This window comes from Struthio camelus, chromosome 2 (genome assembly GCF_040807025.1).
Source record: "Struthio camelus isolate bStrCam1 chromosome 2, bStrCam1.hap1, whole genome shotgun sequence".
NCBI classification, from domain to species: domain Eukaryota; kingdom Metazoa; phylum Chordata; class Aves; order Struthioniformes; family Struthionidae; genus Struthio; species Struthio camelus.
Window position 1 is genome coordinate 133,778,819 of NC_090943.1, and position 22,310 is coordinate 133,801,128.

Here is a 22,310-nt window from a genome sequence, read left to right on the forward strand (position 1 = left end):
TACTGAAAGCATGCTGCCAGCTGCAGCCTCCATCTTAATGAACACGAATTTTGTTTCAGGCACTGGCAATAACGGGAGACAAGCGTGTGATCATAAACTTGTTTCAGTGCCGCCATTAGTGTTCAAATATTGAATTTTTTATTAGGTTTTGTAAGCCGATAATGAGAAAAGACAGAATTAGGCTTACAGTCTTTGACACAAGCTGCCGTATGTCTGCTGCCACTACAAATTGCAAAATCATGTGCCTGTTCAAGGTGCTGCAAGGATCAAAGTGGGTGCAGGTTTCTTGTCAGAACAGCCTTTTAAAATTAGCTCCTCGAGGAAGTTCCTCCTACTATTTCCTTTCTTTCAACTCTATTTCACATTGCTTCTGCTGGCTGACACATTTTAGATGTAGGTAGTGGACTTTGAATCAAATTAAGAGGTCTCCCAGCTACAGCTGAGAATGGGGGAAGGGGAAGAAACTGAAAGGTTTGCCTTTAAATTAGCACTCTAGGGCTACTAAATGACTCTGATAGTTCAATGCTTGAAGACAATTGTACTTTGTTATCTGAACCTCCTGCTGATTCAGAGAGAGGGAAAGGAAAAGTGGGCTTGATGTGATTGCATAAGAGGGTGTTTTTGGTTTTTCTTTTTTTTTTTTACTTTGGAAGGTGTTATTTAGAAAAAAATACTACTTGCATGTTAAGTTTGCAAGGTGAAGAACTCAAAATTAAGAAAGGCCTCAAGCTATGTCTGTAGGTAACATGCAGCCTGCCCATGGCACACATACATTATGAGAGTCTATTTAATTGCATGACTTAAATTATATGATAAACATGGTATATCATATTTATTTGCAACAGTCCTGCCTCACTCAGTTTAAAGGACATCCTAAGGATGAATCAAAGGGCAGTTTTGCGAAGGCCTCCCATGTCTGGCTGGTTGCTGAAAGAGGGAAATATGCATTGAAAAAGGATGAAAATTTGCAGAAAAGAGGTTGGCTTCTCGATTAAGTCCCTTGACTATTGTCCTGAGGTTCTGAATTTTTTCTCTGTCTAGGTCATACAGTTTCTGTGTGGTACTGATCATTTAAGCAAATCCTTTCTCTCTGATCACTGCTGTTTCATTTTCCGAGTGCCCAGTCCGAAAGAGCTGGAGTATCAAACCCTTATAATTGCAAAAGTTTGATATGAACTATGCTCTGAATGCATAAAAGCAGTAGAATGCCGAGAAAAACTAAGCTCCAGACCTGTAAATTATCCTCCAAAAATGAGCTGACATAGGGCTTTAGCCTCTGTGTCTCTGCTCTTAATTTGTGAAAGATAGAGATACTATCCTGTTACTTTGCTGGTGTGTTGTATAAACAAATTCAGTAATATCTGCAAAGGGAGAAGACATAGTGATGAAACTCAGAAAAAAAGAGTATGAAAAGTGAATAAATTTGTGTTCAGTGCAGCTTTTGGTTGTTAAGCATTAAATAATGCATGAGACCAATCATCAGAAGAGGGAGAAGAAAAACTGTTGTCGATCATGTGGACTAAAGACTTTATCGTAATGCATAAGCACAATTCAGAGATGAGAGATGGTAAAATAATTTTAACTCTGGTGCTTCATGGCTATGAAACTTAATCATTCTTTCAGGGCAGGTTTTATATTTTGTTTATAAACTTATATATACTTGAAAATATCCGAAGTTTCCACATAGACAGCTATGCGCTAGCTCTGTCTATCCCCGTTACCTGAATGAGGAACTGAATCTGAGCCGTATGAGTCTAGGAAAAGAAAAAAGTTCTAAGGAATTCTAAAAATTCTAAAATTCATTTGCAGTCAAACTAATCCTCAAATTATCCAGGTTAAGAGAACATTCAGAGGAACAAATTTTCTAGATTATCAAATATCAGCTATGGAAAACACAGCCTGGCCACCTACTTTTCTGGGAGATTATGCTCTTCTTTTTTCACGGTACCCTTCTCTGGTCTTATGTCCTATAGGCTGAATGAATGCAAGTCACTATATATGGGTTAGAAGGTCTTAGTCTTAAGTACAACCATTGCATAGTTCAGAACCATGAGGTCCCAAGAAGACAAGGTGTCCAAATGATATAACACCCATTCTGTCTGTTCCACTAGCTCCTCCCTGAAGTCAGGTCAAGGCTCAGTGCTTATTTTCAAAGACTTTAATAGACTGCACCAAAATTTATTCTTAAAAAAAGCCTTCACTGTTGGGAGCCCTTGGCCTCTTCTGGATTTTCTTGTGGAGAATGCCATGATCATTTGCATAGAAACAGGCATGTAGCAGATAGCTGAAAAGTCAGAAATGCATTCCTTCAAAAGGCGTGCAGACTTTTATAGAACTACCTTGATTCAGTTTGTGTGCAAAACTGCTACATCATTATGACTTCTGTTAAAAACAAGTGCATTTGAAAGTATGTAGTTAATCTGCACCATCAGAAAAATTATGGAATTTGTAAATGGTATGATTGTTACACAACAACAAGTTGAATACCAGAGAGATAAGCAATGTCTCCACAAAGCAGGATTGAAAAGATCAGACAAGAATGAAATATATGACCCAAGTTAAGGAAGAAAGGGGCTATGAAGCCTCATCTGAAACCATTCAGAAGAGATCTCATTGTAGCTGATGAGAAGATATCTCATTGTGGCTAGAGAAAGGCTTCAGAACCTTGATATAAATAAATAAATTGTAAACAAGATTGTGTTTCCTTCAAGCTGAGAACTACCTCCTCCAGCTCATCTCAAAAGGATGATAAATCTCTGTTTTAGAGTTTCTTACAGTCTTTGCTATTAGGCAGAAAATATATATGATTAATAGAAATATATAAAACAACTCTCTTGTTTTAGTTTTGGATTTATTTTTCTCTTTTGTGGACTCACTTATATATTCGTACCCGACAATTATTTACAGAGGTTTTTACTTGATGTTCTGCTTCCTATCCTGAAGTTGAGGCATATACAGTACCTGTTTCATTAGTGTCACTTGGCTTTTCATTAGGCAAGGAAAATGAGACTCTACAGCATTCAAGGAACAGACCAATAAAGATATATTACTGTCACTTTACTCAATAAGAGCAGATGGGTCATAATAGTATGTCTGATACCAGTACGTTTGCAGAGTGATTTTTTCTTATCAGCCAGTTAATGAAAAGAATTTCTATCATAGCATCTTTAAAATATAATACTCTCACAACTTACTTAAAGACCCGTTTTGAACCAAATATCTTATCTATCAAAATATTCATTAAAATTAGGTGCAGGCCTACAGGAAGAGATGGATTAAATCATTGAGGCATCTGGGCCTCTTATTCCTCTAATGTGACCTCATTATATCGTAATTTGTTATTGCAGAAATTTAATTTTCTGATGCCATGGAATTATTGAGGGTCTTCCCATTTCCAGCATTTTCACTCTACTTAATTGTAAACTTCTAGATCATTTGGTATTTGATACTGGTTGGCTCTAAGATTGGATAGGAAACCAATATGCTGTAAATGAGAAAGCACTTAATGAGGAAAACGTGATCATATCGTATTGACTGCTCTCTGAGATAAGAGATAAATAAATAACAGTTTCACCTCAGATGTCTTCAGCTTCTTGCCAACACATTTATTAACTCTAGTCAGGGGAAAGTGCTTCATTGCCTCAGTATCAAGTGAAAAGAGGCATTTCAGAGACCAGCCATGGTCACCAGTGTACCAGCACCACTGCCAAGCAGTCACTGAGCTAAGGGTTATGGGAACCGAAGGAGGAATTCTCTTACCTGTAAGCTTAATACTTGGACTTTTAATTCAACAGGACCAGCTTTGATATCACTTCTTCACACACTTCCAGTGCTCCACACTAAGGCACTCTTCCCTCTTACTGAAATGTACTGGAAACACAAATTGTTTTCATAGGATTCCATTAATTCTCTTTGACTGAAGTGTGCCAATGAAGGACTCTGAATTTTCCAGAAACGTGTAACAGAAGTTATACCACCCACTAGATTTTTGTGTGATGAAGTTGCCCTGCAGAGAAGATTCTCTAAGTTCTGGATACTGCATAGCTGCTGCATGTGGGATACAAACACAAAGCACTTCCTCATGCACACGGCTCCAGGCTCAAAGCTATTATAAACTGGGGTAGAACAACGAGAGATACATATCATAATAAATAAAAAAGAATCCAATATTACAGTCTTTTTCCCACACCAATCACAAAACGTACTTCAAGGAATTAACAGCTCTCTTTTGGACAAATTGGTGCTTGATCATTCTGGGACACCTTCTACTGCTTCAGAGTTTGAAAAAAGCTTGCACAAGAGGTTTAAGAAGAACCTTCTTAAAGAAGGATTTCCCTTTCAGGTTTAGGACCAAAATATCGTTGATTAAGCAATTTCAAAAAAAGCAGGTATGAGCAACTGAACTGGGTTCTTTAGAAATAAAACAATACGAAGAATGCGTCCAACTTAATTGCAGCTTTTTTGTGTACCAGTTTACATATACATTTGTGAAGGCTAAAATTAAAAATTTTAAGATGGTTCTAAATCAGCAATGAATAGGTTAGCATCAATATTCACATGCAAAATTTGGCCAAGACATTTAACTTCATTTTCTGAATATATCAACTTTTAATTCTCTACTGATTGAATGAAAATATGTGTTCCAGATTTCAAAAGAATTTAGATTCTAGTGGTATCTAGTTCCTGACCCGAAAGCATAGAATAATCTTCCGGAATTTTTTTTTTTTTTTACTGAAAAAAACCTTTCATTTTCCACTTTGCAACAGGGATATAAGGTTTCTATAAGGTATTAAACAAATCAGACACATCTAAATTCCCTCATGCAGCTTCTGACATGTGTGTTTAAGTAAAAAGACTTTTCTTAATCACCTTGTAGCTCAATAATCTAATAATTATTAATTTCAGAAAACCAGTACGTAACACTTAAAGCACAAACTCCACTTTTCATCAGTAAAAACTGCCATTTGTTGAAAAGCTTTTTTGAGTAATTGCTTTGCATTCTTATTATTAGTGTGAATTTATAGGAGAATCAAAACTGTATTAATTATACCATATCCTCATTATATATTAATAGACTCAGAAACCAAACGTTTTGTGCCTTGCAGAGTGAGGTGTAATATTTATATGGGGCTTTTCAGCAGCAGCCAACATGGCACTTAACTCTAATGCACCTACTTTAGATTATTGACTTGGTGCTCCTGGGAGCTATGAGCTCAAATCACCATTGGGAATGCAGATACAATGCACTGAGTCTCCAGAACAGTCTCTTGGGTTTTTTTCTCTTCTCATAAGGGGCCAATTTATGTCAGTGGGTGTAGTTTGTATTTTAGGAAATCAGTTTCCAGATGCTACACAGGTACTATGTTTATTCCAGCCAAGTCTGTAGAATTCTCTAATTTTGAGGAGGGAGGGGACTTGAAAAGATGCAGCATGTCAAGGTCAGAAATATGTAGTTGTATAGACACAGGCAAGTAATACTTCATCCTCAGAGGCAAAGTAACAGGAATGCTGCTTCTTGCCCTGCACACAAGATACTTGCCTGTTTGGAAAGCCTGGTCACTTTGGCAGCTGGTGGGATCCAGGATTTAGGTTATTGTTTCTGTGCACAAGCCGAGAGCAGAATGGCTGTTCAGATTTCAGCTCAATTACAGTAGGTCTTGTATGGCACGTGCTTAAGTCAGATGTCAGGCTTGTAACATTACTTGACCATTTATGGCTTCTTTAACTTAACCGAGTTTACTCCTGTTTCATCTAGTTGGTGTGCAGTCTGAAAGATTTATTTTGAAGGCTGATAAAGAAGACTGAAGCTGCCAGCCAGATGTTTAAAGTCCATTAATGTCAATACGAATCTTAACTATGCTGATCCATGCTGCCAAGGACCGGTCTACTCACCCCAGCCCCAGGACTGTCCTGCGAGAGAAGCAGAAGGGTCCTTGTGGGAAAGGCACCTTCCCTTGAGCACTGATCTGCCAGCTCATCTGGAAGAACCCATAGAGCCCGTAACCACTCACATGTAGTTTGCCACTTTGCCTCTTCATCATATAATGGGATGGGCACTCATTGTATGCCCAAGTGTACCATCCACATCTGCAGGAGTTATCACATGCCTAGATCAGCACAGCCATATGAAAGCCCAAAAGAAAAAGAGAACAGGGAACAAGAACCACTCAGAGAGTGGACTCAGTCCTTCTTCTGAGCTCAGGGACCTCAAGGAAAGGCAGTGACATGGCTGGAGCTGCTGTGAATTTTTTCTGGTGGGCTAGAGACCATAGGAAACTCTTCCACAGTAACTCTTTAGTGGTCCAGTAGCCTCATTTACATGTAATGCATAGGAGTCTGCTCACTCTGAAGGTTTCCTTGCAGGTTCCTCTGTAAGGAAAGGTAACCCTTTTCCTTACAAAGTCCCAACCCCACAGTGCAGTAGGGAGTGACACTGCGGTAAAGAGAATTATTTCCTCCCTCCTACAAAGGAAATCGCAGATCTTCACGCCTGGTGACTGCTCTTGGTCTGTTTTTAGCTTTTCTAAGTTCCTTTTCTTGACTTCATCATCCTCATAAGTGTTTGCAGCTCAAGCTGTGTCATCTGAATATGTCATTAGTCACTGAATAGTCGAGAGAGGAATAGTCAGCTGGGGAGGATTCAAGGCTATATAATACTGATCTCTGCCCTCAGTAGATTATGAATATTTTTCCAAGTGCCTCTAATTTTAATCTCCCAAGCTGTAGCTTGTACAAAAATATATTCAATGGCCTCCTGTCTAGTGAAATATCTTTATAATAAGCATTTTTTCTTTCACCTCAAGAAGTCAGCTTTGTGGCAGACCATCTCATTTCAAATCTAGTATAGCAACAACAGTGGCATTTTTCTGTGGGAAATTGGAAGTACCACATCTGATAGATTCAGCTTTTGCCTCTGTCTGGTTACAAATGTTGGAAACAGAACAAAACCATTTTGAAACACATTTCTGAAAGTTCAGATCTTTTCAGTTAGTGAAAGTAAGTAATTTACTTCTGCCTGTAAGTAATAATTATCTATACAGAAACCATAGTGATGGAGAAAAACAGCCCAGCAGGGTAAAAGTAGAATAAGAAATCCTGGGATTTTCTGAAAGCATTTGAAAAGATCAGTAAGCAATCTGGCCATATCTCCTTCCTGCCGCTGTGCATACAGGATGGGAACACAGTAGGGAAATAAATAAAAAGTAAATAAAAAATAAATAAAATAAAGCAGACATCTAACAAGCAGAGCACAGGTGACTCTCTTCTGATCCAGATAAGGCCAGTGGTTAGAGACTAGATCAAGCTACAAAGAATGGGAGATGAGTATGGAGGTAGATTTAATGTGGATATATATCTGATCTCAGGAAAGCCAGTAAGTTTCAAAGATTCTGTAGGGTTATGCAGGGATCAGAATTTGTGCCCATGTGAAATATAAGAGTGGATGTGAATAAGTGAGGTCCAAGGATCAGAGAGAGATGAGGCATTTTTGCTGAGGTCTTCACTGAACTCTGCCATTATCTGTTCACCTATGCGTTTTCCACCCCTGGCACCACAAAACGACATGGTCTCTTCATCAGCCTCCCTTTGGCTGCTGAGCCATGACTCTACAAGTAAGCCCAATGATTCCTACTGACCATGGGGGCTATTTTCTGCTCCCTAAGCTGTTACGCAGCAGGGCAGATCACCACCATGCAATCTCAACCAGCTCCATGGCTGGCTTTTGGGAAGCTAATTTTTAGTATATGGCCATCATATCCATCCCTGTTTTGCCTTCTTTCATCCCCTGCACTTGTTCAGTTATGCCATCACACGCTCCTCCCAAACAAGAAAAGGATTTTAGTTTCTGGAGGCTGGGAAACCTGCAGAGAGAGAAGCCATTAGTGGAAGCTTACAGGAAGGCTTTCAGCACCAGAACAAGCGTAACAGTACTTCTTCAGTATATATAGACGATTTAATCCTTCTCCCAGTACTTCCTCATAAGTTTTTTTTTTTTTTATTGCACTGTGGACAATTTTTCTTGGGGAGATGTTCCTATTTTTTAATGAATCATTAAACTTGTTTGCATTTACCCATCCCCAGCACTTAGTGCTCAGAGCAGTGTGTTAACCAAAACTTCTCTTCACACAGTCAGGCCTTCCTCCCAGAACTGTTTCTAATCAGCAGTACAGCTTCATCTACGCTCTGTGCCCTGAGCGCTGCGCCTCCCCTATCAGCCGTTTCAGGCAAGAGAGAAAACATACCCTATCTGCCTATGATATCCTCTTTATTTCCTTATTGCAGCCCTTTTCATTTCTCCCTGGCTGTTCTCTGACAGCTGCAGCCCAGGCTCCAATCTGCTGCAGGTGGCTCTTTTTGCCCTTCAGGCTTTCTTCACCATTGTGATGCATTAATGAAGTAGAGCTCCCTGTCAGACTTCATCAGCAGTCTTGTGAAGGCAGAATGAAATCACTTCTATTGACCCACTGGCATATTTATAGGCTCCTTCTTTTTTGCTGAGTATGGCAGTTATCACCTTTCCATCCCCATGTTGTGTTTATTCAGCAGAAAGCTAAATCACATCTGTGCACAAGTGGAACATTAATCAGTAAACGTAAGCCACTCATAAAGACTGCCGAACCTATCTAATTACCAGAGCTGGGACAGCTCACGACATCTACCCCTCAGAGGAGTTCACAACCCCATCAATCCACAGCCCTCTAAGTAAAGCCCAGCAAGCTCATCGGGTTTTTCAGCTCTTCCTTTGCTAGGCTCTGTCCCCAGAAAGCAGCATTTTAAAGTTTTCCTAGCCTTGTTCTGGGTAGCTCTCTTGTCTTCCCCGGCAGCAATAAACGCATTGGGGAGTTTTTTTTGTTTTTTTTTACTCTCTCCCTTCTTATTCTACTTTTAAGACTGAACTACTTGCAACACAATCTGTTCCCATGCAGCTCTGTGTGTTCCTGCCCTCTTCACCAGTATTTTCCCCCATCTTCCACTAATTACCAAAATCAGTCATCCTTTTTGCATACACAGGTTGTTGCGATTGGAGTCTATCACATTTGCAATTGTATAGGTCTGTGTTACAGCACTAGATAGGGCATAATACTATGCCAGTACAGTAATATTTTCAGTAATGACGCAGAAATAGCACAAGACTTCGATAAACCTATTTATGCAAAAAACAGCTAGCCGATGCACTCATATCTGTGATGGAAAATAGGTGCTGCCAGACAAAGTTCAGAATTTTTTGATGAGATTACCAGTTTGGCTGTCCAAGATAGCTCTATGGATAGATATACTTTAGCGTCTGCAAAGGATCAGACTTAGTCTTGCTTCACTCTGATCAAATTAGTAGTTCTCTTTCTGACTTTCAGTTAAGTAGTTTATTTTCTGAAATTCTGGTCACTTCCATCTAGAACACATTAAATGGATTGAAAACTGGTAAACCTATAAATCTCAAAATAGGGAGATATCATCTACTGGGGATATTTCTAGGCAGAAATCTTTTTTTAGTCCAGTACTTTTTTCAACATCTTAGAAGAAAATCTTAAATCACTGAAGGCTGAGTTTGCCGATGACACAAAAATTGATAGACCTGTTAAAAAGGATAGATCGGTTCCAGAGAGGGAACAGGCTTATTTCGCCAATATGCATTTTAATAAAACCAAGTCTAAGAATCAGGATTATAGGCTGTGTTTATGAGAAAGATCAGAAAAGGACTTTGGGGCCAGGAGAATCGACACAGTGCCTGCTTAGTGGCAGCTAAGAGAGCAAATGTGGTCCTTTACTGAGTGATGAAGGAAATGTGGGAGGTGTTTATGCCACAGTGACATCATTAGCATAATCCTCTAACCAGTAACTGTCTCTAAGTTTTGTCATATGTAAGAAAGTCAAGAGAGAGAGCGCTACTAGAATTATTTCATGACTAGAAAACCTGATTACTGTGAGAGGTTAAAGATACTCCGTTCAGTATACAATTCAGGAGATATGATGAAGTAAATACTGAAAGAGGCTGTAAATTTCAGATGTTAGCAAACTTATTTACCTAAGTAGATGAAAATAGATCAAAAGCCAGAGAGTGGTGCTTATGCTGAACAAATGTAGTGTTGGAGTAAGATCTAAGATCATTTTAATTGTGAAGGGAATCAACCACTGAGACCTAGTTTTGTGTTGGCTTCCCTGTCACATATTTAAATCAATTCAGTAAATCTTCTGAAAATAGACGCCATATCTCCATCAGAAGTTATTGCATTTGATACAGAAATCAATGGCTGGTAGAACCAGAAATCAATTTGGTACTACTTCAGAAGATTAGATGATCTTATATCCGGCTAGGCAATAATTTAGGTACTTTGGGGGTAGCCTTTTCGTACTCAACACTGATCTATCTTCACGTCCACTGCTGGACCTCACTAGAACTCTGAAAATTTTGCAGATGGCACAACGGAGGACTAGAATTTTCGAGATATGCATAACCTGTTAAACAAAATTATTAGACACATGAGGAGACGGCTTTGAAATTCCTGTTCACATCACTGGAATACCAGTCAATAGGTGACTAGTGTTAGTTGCAAGGATCATGTAAACTTTGCACAGACAGGAATTCAAAAGGCTGAAATCTAGATTATTGAAATAATTGTTCATCAGATACTAAACCTCCTTTAATGTAACTAGTGGAGCTTTTAAAGGAAACCCATGATTCAAATTACAGAGCTACAAATACAGAGAAATTCTGTTTAGTGCTTTTACTGTCTATGTATTTAGATGAATATTTTGCTCTTTTCATCTGAATGAAGGCATGGACGTTATTACTCATGAATTCTCACTGATTAATGTGATGATTTAGCCATATAATCACAGTTTGTTGTTAAACTATAGTTGGAAAATAGCAGGTGATCGCGTTCCATCTTAAAAAAAAAAACAGCATTGGTAATATAAGATTAATAGAGCCTTAGATTTCCTCACCATTAATGTTTGTTTAACATGTCTTATTTGTTTATCCTCAGGACAAAACAGTGGATTTGCCCTTGAATGACTCTATTTCAAATGATTTTCAAGCTTCAACTCCTTTGTGAAAAGCTTTAGAAATTTCCTTATAAAAGTAAGCTAAAAATCCAAGATAAGCTTTTATTTATGACATCTGAAATCTTTCAAATACAATAACCTAGTAAGTATGAATTAATAAGACTTTATTACCTTATTGTGAAGACTAAGATTATTTTAAGAAAAGACAAATGAAACTAGAGGATCTTCCTCTGGGATCTGAGTATTAAAAGAAGCTCGTCATGTATGTGGAATCGATTATATTATGTTGAAACAAAATGCAAGAATCAAGCAATGCATATTTTTTCTGTTGGGAAAAGAATAGCAGTTTGTAAATCACTTGTGATCTCAGAGTCCGTATCCTCGCTATATAAGATACTTTGACTGCCTGCTTCCGCTAGAGAGGGTCTATTGAGCAGGGGAACTGATACAACCTAAGATTATTTATGTTTCTTCCCCTGCCTGATGAGGAAAAAGAGACTGTGACTAAAAGAATGTGCATATATATCACTACAGAATCACTCACATTTTCATCTCTTTGTATTCGGGTAATGGCAACACAGTTACCGCCAATCTACAAAGGCCTCTGGTTGGCGGCAGCCTTTCCTAAAAGCAATGTCAGTTAATTCAGCCCTTAAATAGCAAGGATTTCAGGGAAGCGGGGAAGGCCAGTACCAACCAAGTAATCATTATCTTTCCTAATGTTCCTCAGTTCTCCATCTATCCAACTATAGTGCTGTTCTGATACTTGGAGTGATACTTCTACCTCACGCTTTCAAAAGGAGAACGCTAAAGAGCTGGAGAGACCAGACATGACTTTCTGGTGTCATATTTCCCAGCTACTAAGGAAAAGGAGGGTGTGCGCATGCCTGTATGCGTGTGTGCTTCTGTAACTCCCTTTGCCTTTCCATCTTCCATTCTCCAGCACTCAGAGGGAGCGAAGAATTCAGATGGTCAGCCCCTTCTTCACCACCTTATTCAACAAAGGTGGAGACTTGGACAGTGTTTCACCTTTTCTCGTTAGATTTTGTCTATACATTCATACTTTTGAAAACATGTCAGAAAAAAAAAGTGAGGACTCTTAAGGTAAGGCAACCAGTCTTATCTGGTCAATGCAAATTTTGCCTTCTGCAAGAAAAATCAAGCTTTACGGGTATCCCACAGAGGATTTGCCATGAGTAAACATGGTAGATTATTGTGGACCAAATATTGGCTGCTATTCGACTTAAAAACAGTCTTAAGCTTGTAACACTCTAGAGCTAGATGATCCCTATCTGGCTGCACATGCTCAGCCAAGTTTCCTTACATCATCCTGCCTACTGCCAGTATTGTACTAAGGAAGTACCTCTACCAAAGGAGTTATTCCTACCATGTGCACAGAGAGTGTTGGGTAGTCTCTACAAACTGCATGAACAAAGACTGTTAGGGCGAAGCTCATCATAGCAGGAACTAAGGAATTTCACTCAGGAAGGCAAACTAATGGTATTACCTTGATTACTTTTATAGGGGGAAATGACTCTACAGGTAGAATAGGGGATGCACTGCTATCTGCTATCAGGGGAGCAGATAGAATAGGTTTGGTTCCTGGCTATCCCTTCCAAACTAATTCTGAGGCAAGTAACTTCTGTTAAGGTAACCTCAGGCGTGTACAGAGCTTGGGAGGTGGATACGGTATAGGTGTACAACCTATGTCTCAGCTGAAGGCAACAAAATCTACTTACTCCATGAGTTAGCCTAGCATAAAATGATTAGGGATGCACTTCACAGGTGGTTCCTGAAAACTATTATCCTCTGTGAGATGTTGAGCTGTCGTGGACGAGGTACCACGTACAGGTAGAAGAGTTTCTTTATGCCCCATGGGACATGCTAATTTTGAGTTATCTAGAAAATGAAGTATTGCTGAACAATGCAAAGTAATATACATTCAAGAAGGGAAGGAAAAGAGAAGGAAAGAACAGACAAGGAAATACAGTGGCAGAAGTGCCTTAGTGCAGTTTAATAATTTAGGTATCTCTTCTTTTTTCTAAAAAAAAAAAAGTCAGTAATTGAATCAGGGACATGCCATACATGAGAAGATGCTCTTGTCTACAATATGGCGTCATTCTCTGCCCTTGTTGACTACGCTGTAAACTGATAAAATGGAAACAAGGAGTTTTCACTTGCATGATCTCTCTCATCCTTGTGACTTGAACATGGCAGAGACCTGTGCTCAAGGCAACTGGAATTCCTGTTGCCACAGTGACATCTCTACCCAAAGCATCCTTGCTGTTTTAAGATACACCACCTTATTATAACTCAGCACGTTTCATAAACTCATCCAAAATTCACAAACCTTAACATTTTTACTCTGGACATTTCTATTCTCGTGTCATAGGCTATTCAAGGGGCAGCTTTTCCTTGATGTCTTGTTGATTGTTATACATCTGTTACGTGAAGTCAGAATGCTGCTGAGGCACTGAAGGTTAACGCCGTACCATGCATTTCAACTAAATGGGAGAAAGAGTACGAGTAGGAGGGATAGGAAGAAGCAAGAGGATAAGCGGAGAATAGCAAAATTTGACAAATGCTTTTCTCAGCATTATGTCAAACATTTACAGAACGGCACAATTAATAACAATAATAATAAAAAAAATCTGCACCAGAGTCCCTAATTACTATTCTACACAGGATGGAACACTTCTTCATTATCCCTTTTTGAATTGATTGTGTACATCAAACAGTCAAGATATAAATAAAATATGCCTGCATGCATAATACTATCACATTAAAGTAGAAGGCAATTAACCTATGATTTTTCATTAATTAAATTAAAATAGCCCTCTGAAAATGTCTCAAATCAAAATAAGTTCTTATAGAGTATTTTTTCTTTCCAGGATGCAAGAAGACTGCTTGTAAAATCATTGGTCCAACGAAATTAACAATAAACCTCCTCAGTTTAATCAAAGGCTACCAATTTTCTCTGTGACTCCAGTGTTCTAAGCGTTAAGCTCAATTGCAACATTAGTTTTATTTTTCTATCTTTAAAATATTATTTACAGAGTTTTTTTTACTATTCAGCACATTGTTTACGTTTTATTTTACTAATTATAGTGATGTGCTTCAAAATTACACAATTACAGTAGGTGTTGATCTGGTCAGAAATTTGGTAAACAAGATCTAAGTTTAAGTGTGGGTCACTTTGCTCTCCTAAATTTTTATAAACAATAACAAATTCAGTTATCTTTAGGGTTTATTAGAGCTCAGTGATGATTTTGATTAACTGAATTTTGGTTACGTTACAAGATAGACTTAAAAGTAAGTCTGCCTGCTGCCTGCTACCTAAACATATTTCTTGATGATCGTTTTACTCAGATAAAGATGGGTTTGTTCTAAAGACACCTTCAGATGTATGTTTGCTTTGTGGATTTGAAGGATATACGGTGATAAAACAAAGGGAAAGTATATTAGAGCCAAGAACATTCACCAGATAACAAAATGTCTAATGCAAAATTGCTGCTTCTATGCTACAAGTGTTCTCCTTCCTCAGACTTAAACAGCAACTACCGGTAAGGTCTACCAAGGTCACAGATCCAGATAGAAAACATGCTGGAGTTTGGTTTTGTTGGGGTTTTTTCTTTTCCCTTCCCCCTGCCAAAGCCTGAGGATATAGTATTTGAGATAGTTCCAGTTATTTCTTTACCTCTAATGCTAAGATGCCACAAAATAAACTATCTGCATCTTGCCTCTTAAAGTTAAATCTTCACATGGGAGAAGCTGTTGGATTTAGACTCTTGGATACTGCCTTGAAGAGGGAAAAGTTATTTTCAAGTACAGATTATATGAACAACAGCAGTAAAACAACTGTGCGTGACACTACTTCCTTTAATTGCTTAGCTTTTCAAGATTTCTTTAAATATTGAATTTAAAAGATTTTGCCATAACAGTGACTTGTTAACTACATTGAAAATAAGGCGTAGAAATAATAGAGTAATTTGTTTGGTAGAGATCACAAATGCAATGATAGTAGAATGAGAACTAGACCTATATTCCCATTCCTAAATGTTTCTGAGAGCACTTAGGCCAAGTGAAAGAAAGAATAGAGGGCACTTACTATGGCTTAGAGACATACTTTCACATGCATGAGCACTCAGTGAAATCCAAAGCGGATTTCAGGAGGCACGACGAAGCTATTGCTTCAACAAGTCTGCAGTAAGTCTCACAGGAGCAGCAATGATGGAAAGAGAAGCACAGTGTGTGTTCACAACATATTGTAGGAAGCTGTACAGTGATGCACAGAAGGATAAGGACTGATATTTTTTCCTTTCTACTTTTTCAGACTTCACAAGGTGGAATCTTCGTCCATTGTGGGCCCGATTTCTTCCCACTGAAGGGTATTCCCTTGCAATCCGTCCTCTGCATTATTTTATTCAGCCAACTACATCTATTTCAGCTTTCATTTACCGAAAATGAAAAAAACCCTTCGTTGAGGAAACAGCATCAGAGGCATATGGCGCACACATCAGGATTCTGAGTAAATAAGAACATCACGAAATCTACTTCAAGGAAGAGACTCGCCATGCTTCTTAGTTCTTCATCCTTAAAATGGGGATAATCCGGACCTCACACAGGTGCTTTGAGAATATGTATATTAAAGATTGCATGGAATTAAATCCATACAGTATTGAGTTAGCAGAGTCCAACAGTTACTTCTAATCTGTCGCAAGTCTGTCAGACCTGTCCACAGTCTCTGTTCGGTCTTTCACACGGCATGCAGTTCTACATGTTGTGGACTTCTGCTTTTCCATGCGAAAATTTCCACTTTCTCCCAGGGAGAACCCCCAAAGCTCTGCTACTCTCAGGGCCTTGTGCCTCATTTTCTCTGCTGTCTCTTTCAGTGGGTCCAAACAAATTTAAAGCAACACCAGGTTGTGTGTACATGCTGGCAGCATCCCTGCTGCTTCTCTCCCAAAAATCCAGATGTCCCTCTGCCCCCTGCACAGCTCAGCTCACAGGTCACAACACAGTTCTTTATCTGCAGTTCTAGTTATACTGCTTTCACATATCTAGTCTCCTTTAGAGGCTACCTGTTAGAAGGTAACATCCGACCGTTGCTCCTCTAGGTATCGCTAATGTAATTCCATCTGAATGTTAATGGCTCATTTATACTAACATATGCTTTCGTGATCAAAATTCTTCACTTGTTTGCCTATTCTGGAGAAGGAATTGATATTGAATGGCCACGGTCCTCTAGTCTAGCTCATAAGTCCAGAAACAAACAGACGAATTAAGTCAGGCACATCTTGCCTAACGACAGTACAGAAATTCATCACACTTCCCCTTTTTCCTATTTAAGATTTAGCAATTTAATGAGAAATAAAGATCAGAAATTTCACATAAAGAACTGCTCTTCCAACTACTTACTTTTCCTCAGATGGCCCAACTGATTAACAATCTAATTAAACTTAGAATGATTGTTCTCAGCTTGTGTTTAGCTTTGAAGATAACTACTTCTATTTCAGACCTGAAGAAGGGCTTATGGGCTTGTCTATTTTTTTCCAACTATGTGAGTTGCTGTAGTAAAATATGTAACTTCTTGCCTTGCATTCATTATTGCATATGAACATATTTGACATGTGGTTGGCTATTCAAACCCATTTTCTTCCCAGAGCAAAGAATAAATACAAACTCTCACACAGGTCACAGCAGAGGCCCAGTCAGAAAATTAACTATACTGCCCGTGTGTTTAGAAAAAACTACCCTGATATATTTTTAAGCTTGAATTCTTGCACCTTTTTTTTTTTTAATTAAATTGAAAAAATGAATGCTTTTCGGAAGCATGAGGTGTTAGAAGTTTAATGGAGGACTCTGTCAAGTACTACCTTTCCAGTCTAGTTATCAGATATTTTCTCTAATTAATTTAACTGATTCTCCTCCTACAAAAATACTGCAAGATGTTCATTCATCTTCCTCTGGAAGACAGCTTTCAGCTCCTGAACTGTCATCCTAATTTCATTCCTAACAAGTAAATTGAGTTATTTTTTTCACCCAAGGTAAGATAACTCCTAATGTTCTCTGTTGCTGCTCTTAAGCAGTAAAGTCCACCGTGGGAGGGAAGAGCGATTGACCTGTTACAGGTACTCAGCTGACCCTTTCATGCACTGAGAATGGTCATACCCCTTATTTGTTACTGAACTTTAAAAACAGTTTATCTCTATTAGATAGCTCTATTTCTCAGTCAAAATGCTTCCACAGGCCAGAGGAGATCATACCTGAGATACTACAATTTGTAAAGAAATTTTCCATCACGATAGCGCATCACCATATATTTTTTTCAGACAGACAGCTAGAGCCATTTAATAGGCTCAGCTACAATTCCATAACTTTACTTTAAAAATATCTAGCCAAGAAAATAGCCACTGTGAACTGAAGAGCTGTGCTCATTGCACTTTGAAGTGATTTGGGAGGAAAATGGATTTTGTGATTTTAAGCTCTAGGATTTAGGCATTATTCTTTAATCCAGACAGAAAAGATTCAAGTGAGGGTAGAATGAAAGGGCATATATTCCCATTGCATCGCATCCTTAAAAAAAATAAACACAATAACAGCTTATATCCAGGACATGGGCAGGGTCAGCATTTTTACTCTAAAGTTACCTGGAACTTGTATTTCACTCCTTGTAACGCTTTCTCCCTCCCACCAGTTCTTTTTTTTCTTGATCTACTCTTTTCCTAAAAGGAAACCAATCGGAGAAACTGTATTGGAACAAAGTTCATGATATGCAAATATCTTTTAGCAGTGAGGTAAAGCAGCTGAAGACCAATGCCTTAGGCACCATAGGTGCTAATGAAGGGAGCATCAATTATGTGCAAATAGAAACTGAGAGTTTTGCTTTTATTCCATTCATATTAGGAGTTTCATTTTTTATGGGACATTACTCAGAACTAACTACAAATCACAAAAAAATTCTAACTTTGTACTTCTCTTCCCACCCGTCCTAGAATAAAGAGCTTGTGAAAAGATAAATGGTTTGCAAACCAAACGCACACTGAGAAATTTTTAATGGCCATGAAATTCTCCTTTTGCCAGAGTCTCAGTAGACTTGCATAAATTTAAATAAGAAGAACTGTAAACAGTTGTGGTGTCATAGGCTATCATATAGTTTTCTATGATTATCCCCTAAAGAGAAAAACAAAGAAGAAGAAGGGAAACTTATCAAATTTAGAAGTGAGGAGGGTGGGGGCACTTTGCCTACCATTTTGCCTTACCAGGAATCATCTCAGCTGGATTCACCCAGAAAACCTTCAGTGCATGAAATAGCCAGAAAAAGCAGACAGATCACAGGCCAGGACATTAGCCTGAGATTTTCTGTTCATGTCACGGCACAGGAAACTTCAAGACCAGCTAAGCATTTCAGTAACTACAGAAATCACAGATAGCTACATTGGCTTTCAAAAGTTATTTTTTTAATTTTTACAGGCTAGAAGGAAACATGAAATGTAGGCAGAGGATTCTGGTTACACAGAGCTTCTTTGGGCAGAAGTTTGAAGGTTTCCTACAAAATGCTTTCTGTTTTTTGCAAGGCCAGCAGGAGCAAGGAGAATACACCTTACACTACCTCCATGCTTTGTAGCTACCATAAAGCCTTTCCGTGAACATAGTAGTAGGGGAAAGCAAAGACATAAGCACTAATATCAAAATAATTCTTTTAATAGTAAATGTCTGTAAAAAATACATGCAACTGTGCCAGATGAGAATGAATGCACTTCCAAGAGCTTCCCAGATCAAAAACCGACCACAGTTTCCAAGAGAACTTTGCATAATTTCAGCTCAATGACAAATTACGGCTGGACTGAGTAGCTATTCATGTAAATTTCCCTTGGTAAGGACTAGATTTGTTATAAAAAAACAAATAACTGATCACTGGAATCTCTTCGTGTTACCTGCTCTGCCATGTGAGAGAAGAAAAACATGACAGATACTAAAGCACATAAATAGCCTAAAACAGAAGATCTGGTTATCTTATCTTCCTACCTATCAAGAAAGGAGAAAAGAAGTAAACACTAATTCAAGATAGCCTGAACTGTCCAGATAAAGAAAAAAATGGATATGATTTCAAAAAACTGTACATTTGTAGATCTATCTTTTGAAATCCATGCATTATATGCATCTATATCAAAGAAAAGCAGAAAAACGTGAAGGATTTACAAATTACAAATTCAGCTCGTGTTAGGAAACAGATACATCACATTATGTCTTTTTGCCAAAGAAGGACTGTGATGAGGTTCAAACTGTTGAATAACCTTAATTCTTGTCTCACACTCTAAGAGAATACCCATACGCTAAGCTTAGAGCAGGTCTGTCAGAGGACTGATGAGCACCGACTTCCAGAACCTGTGTAGTTTCCAAACTCCTTCAACTCCTGCTAGAGCGCAGTCAGAAGACACTCAAGGTATTTACACTGTTGTAGGGGAGGTCCAAGCTCAGAGCATATATCAGTCGATGTTTTGAGTAACATTTGACCCAGTGTTATCAATTCAGATTGCATAAATGAGAATTAAGGCCCACAGTGAGGTGCTGACAGCTCCAGAGTGTCCCCCTAGGGAGAGCTCTGGAACTTAGCCCGAGTGTACAACTTGCTTCTAAATAATACAAGAATTGAACTTGTCTGGTCTTAGAAGTCGGGCTGGACCCACAGCTGGCCTAGCAGTAGAGACATATGTTAAAAGGCATAGACTGGAATTTGTACTTTAAGGAGAAAGGAGATTATTCATCTCTCGAGCTGCCTCCATGACTTTAAAATCCAGCACTACACTGGGCATCTCTAATACAGTTTAGATTACTCTGAAGATGTCATATAATTTGTAGCAAGCAGGTTCTCAGGGGGCAAGCTGTTCTCCCCAGAGCTTCTGCAGGAGGGAACTCCCACTAGAGTCGAAAGACTCCTCTGAGAGCAGGCAGCTGGCAGAGCGCTGTGTTGTTTCAGCATGCAACCAGGTACAGGGGAGAAACAAGCAGCTGAAGCCGAGGAGAGAGAAAATGCAAAGCTAGAAACCTGACAAGCCAGAAACTTTCTCTGTTGTGACAGATCTGCTTCAGGATATTTCTAATTTCTATCCCCAGCTAGTCAATACTGCCCCTTGCTAGAGCTTTCCAGCCCTTTGCTGTGCTGATGCAGGTCTTTGTCTGACTGTAGCCTAACCAAGCACTGCCTGGGGTTTGGTTTGTGTGTGTGTGGTTTTTTTATTTGTTTGGTTTTCTTTTCGAGTTTTTTGCCTACTTGTTTTTAACAGTCTTCTAATATCAGCTGCACCTATGGGGCAGGAGTAACAACCTCAGTATTGAGGAGCAGATGGGCAGGTTCAGGCCCCGGAATATTATACACAATCTATAAATTGAGCCTGAAAACATCCATAAGCATTATTTCAGCCCATAGGTGGGAACCATGATAACTTTAATGAAAATGCCCTTAGCAGATAACACATCCCCCACTTAGCTTTTCCAGGTTGTTCTTTACTTTCCCTTAGATGTAAATATAATAAATCACAAGCAAAGGCCCTGAAAAGTGGCATTTAACATGTACAGTCATTGCTCGTGCCATGGAGGCAGCGTAAGAGGGCTGTGCTCCCTCCAGAAGCCCCCAGCACCTCCCTGCTGAGTCTCGTGGGCTGCACAGAGGAGTTTACTCAGGGCTTCGTTTCTGCACTCTAAACAGACACAATCAATAACCTCATCCTCACATAATACCTGTTCCCCTCTGTCTGTGATGAAAGAGCACAAAGTCTTCTAAGAAAGAGAACTAAAGCGTTTCCTCTGCAATTGAAGGGCCCTTAGGCAGGAAGACTGCCTCTGGCTCTTTTTTCTAGCACATTTCAGTTTGGGGTCATCAGATGAGAATGAACATGTAGTGTGCTGCCTCCACATGCCCCGTGGAAATCAGCTTACCAACTGACTGCACTTGACATATTTAACAATGGCGAAACATTACATTTCAGGAACAGTGGGGCCTCCATTTTGATCCAGGGTTTTGTTTTGTTTTGCTTTTAGTTGAATTTTCAAGGAACATACCACTTGTCTGCAAAAGTATGTAGGGGGGTTCCCCTTATTAGAAAAAGACCTTGAAGTACTTCTCTTCACTCTCATTTGAAACTTGTGCAGGTTACCCAGGGTTTGTACTGACTTTCCGTGTGAAGGGAGAAAATGCATTATTCTCGACAGAGTATAAACATCAGAGGCTGCAATACCTGGCCGAACAGAGCCAGGCAAGGAGAAATTCACATACTTTGTCTAAAGGGAATCATGACAAGAACAACAATCCATCCTTAACATGCAGCCAGAGCGGGGCAGCTCTTCAGCGCTCGGCGCCATATGTTTTAGGGCAGCATGTAGGACTCTGAATCACAGATGAGATCCCCACCGGGCTTTGGGAACACAGGGCAAAGCGCTATTCCGCAAAGGCCTCGCAGCTGGGGTGCTGATGCTGTGGGTGGGCTACCAACAACGCAGGTGAGTGGGAGCAGCATGGGATAGTTGGGAATGGCCTCGGTTTTTAATGGGTGCTACGTGGGCAGGTGCTGGGTTTTATCTGTGACAGTTCAGAAAGAGTTAAGTAAGTGGAAGAGGAAGGTTTCCAGGGGCAGGAGTTCCCTCCAGTGCAAGGGATAGCATGGTAAAAACTAAAATGATGCCAGAATGAGCATGGACTATTGATTATGGATGCACCATGGGAAGATCAGAGGTGGAGTTCACATCTCAATCATAGAATCACTAAAAAAAAAAAAAAGAAGAGGTGGTAGGTGGGACCTCAAAACCAAAGCCAAAGGCGTCATCCAGACATCCCTTTATTGATGTTTTAGACCTCACTCTTCCTAAACCATGATGATAGTGCATGAGAAAGAGAAGGTGTGAAAGCATCTACAAGTGCAAGAAAGAGCAAATAATTGGTGGGAAAAGAATATTCTTGGGGGTGGGAAGAGCAAAGTGGCAGCAGGGCTCTAAAAGAATATGGGAGCGGCGAGCTGGCAGCTGCTGATACTGAAGGAAAAAGGTGTTGCAGGAATTAATTTGTCAGAGTCTAGATGAGAGTATAATTTACGCAGATGGACAAGAAAGGTTGTAACTTAAAGATCTTCTGCAGAAGAAATCTTTACAGTCCAGCTATTAGGCTGGAACAGACAACTTAAATTCAACTCAACACAAAACCAGGCCTACAAAGTAGGAAAGACTTTAATGTTTCCCATAGTGACAAAAGCAGGAAGGAAGGCGATTACTTCATGTGAACACTAACAAGATGAGGCAAAATTGCCTGGACAGGA